Here is a 2,212-nt window from a genome sequence, read left to right as displayed (position 1 = left end):
AAAATAGAATATATATCTCTGGTCTTTCACTCTTTCTTTTCAATTTGAGGTCTTCAAAAACAGGAGTTTCCTACATCTCCCAGGAATCGGATTTCTCTGGAAAATAATAATCATTCAAGCGAATTTTTTTCAGGAAAAAAAAAATCTTTGAAATGTTTTGTTTATCTTTTTTTTCCTTCCTTATTTCTTTGAATTTTTTTCTTTCTGTGTTGTATGAACTGGAGGGTTCTATTGTTGGATTCTTAGCAGGAAGTCCCCCATTTCCCCCTTCCCCTGTTATGAACAAATATGTCCCCATCAATAACCCTTACACAGCGATATTGGCGAGGAGCAACTGAATCATCGATACGATTAACGGGTGGGGCGCGTCGTCATGGCAACCGTGTCATCTTAGTCCCACCCTTAAGCTGCTTTAGAAGTAACAAGACAAGTCTTAGTATTATCTTAAGATTTAAAAATAAAGAAAAAATGTTACTAAAAATTTTAATCCTGTTGAAATGTTTTCATTAAAGTTTATAAAAATATATTTTTTTTTTTTAAAAATGTATTAGTTTCACGTTTTGACAAATGAACATAGCTGACACTTTTTTTGCTAAAAAGTAGTACACTGACACTTTTTTTTTTGGACAAATTTTGTACTTTAATTTTTATTTACTGATTTAATAAATGAGAGGGAAGAAAAAAACATAAGCGACAACACCTTATTAAAAATTTTATCCCAATAATTTTGTTAACCACCCGTAAAGTAAGTCAATCAATGATTCAAGTTTTGAAATGATAATTTAATAAATATTGTACTACTAAATCATATCTGTCAGCTTTTACGCTTTTCAGATAAGTTTTTTTTCCAAGGCAGGGAACTGCCATTTCAGTTGAGAATGTAAGTTGGAGTTTTATTTATATTAAACCACCCCTTAAAGACGTAAGTTGGAGTTTTGTTTATATTAAACCCCGACTTAAAGACGTAAGTTGGAGTTTTATTATAGTAAACCACCACTTAAAGACGTAAGTTGGAGTATTATTTATATTAAACCACCACTTACAAAGATGTTAGTTGTAGTTTTATTTACATTAAACTACCACTCAAAGACACTTTCAGACAGCTCACTAGACTACCATATATGGTAGCTTCCTTGACTATAGTCAAAATTAACTAAAATCACATTTATTCAGATAAGAATAAAGTGCTAATGTATGAATTTCGTTGCCACATGAAATAGAAAAACAAAGTTAGCAAGTATGCTATATAGCATACTACCCTGTCATTCAATAATTGTTACTCAGGTATATTTTTGCTTCTCAAATTAATTTTACCACATTTTTATAAAAGGAATTTTGCGATCGTTCTTTTTTGTTTTTTAAAAAATTCATTTGTTAACATTTTTAATTAGTTGCTGTTATCTCGTGGTGAGCCTTTTAAAATGTTGCAAAACTGACCAAAATTCTGCAGATTTTATTTACTTTAAGGTTTTTTCACTGAAAACATCCTTGCAGCTCTAATTATGCAGAATCATTGAAGCAAAGGAGAAATATACAATGGATTTAAGACCTAAAAATTTAAGATGCAAATATCAGTACTGTTTTCAATAGATTGCTGATATAAAACCTTTAACCTTCTAATATTTCTGCTGTGGGTTGAGTGGTAACGCCCCTGAACGTTGTGCAAAGAATGAAGGTAGCGGGTTCGAATCCCACTGTTACCTTGGATGTATCTTCGTGCGGTCCACTGCACTGTGCTATCTGTCCTTCTATTTGACAAAGGTTTATAATCCTAAATTGGGCACACAAGCTTGCAAATGAATGTAATTTCAATAAATAAATTAAATAAAATATTTCGTTGCTTCGTCGTAAACCTTAACATCGTCGTAAAGTCCAAAAACCTTAACATTGCTCAACAGGAACTCCTAGAAAAGCTGAATGAAATAGAAACCTGTTGCTAGACTGGGAGTTCGAATTTAACGTACTAAAATCATAACTTATAATTATCGAACGTAAAAGAAAAACCATACTCCCAAATAATTAAGTTGTTCTCTTTTTCGTGAATAGCTCCATTGTCAACAGCGCAAAACACATCTTTGTCTTGTTTTAAACAGTAAATATCAATAAAGCCCAAGCAGTCTGCCACGAACTACAACTTCTTCAAGATTCTAAAATGGAACTCTGACTAGAGCGCTTACTCTGCATTTCAATAATCCGTTCCTATGCATCTCCA

This window comes from Parasteatoda tepidariorum, chromosome 9 (assembly GCF_982258835.1).
Source record: "Parasteatoda tepidariorum strain Cologne lab strain chromosome 9, Ptep-v5.0, whole genome shotgun sequence".
Lineage (NCBI taxonomy): Eukaryota > Metazoa > Arthropoda > Arachnida > Araneae > Theridiidae > Parasteatoda > Parasteatoda tepidariorum.
The sequence above is the reverse complement of the archived record's forward strand: the minus strand, read 5'-3'. Positions refer to the sequence as shown.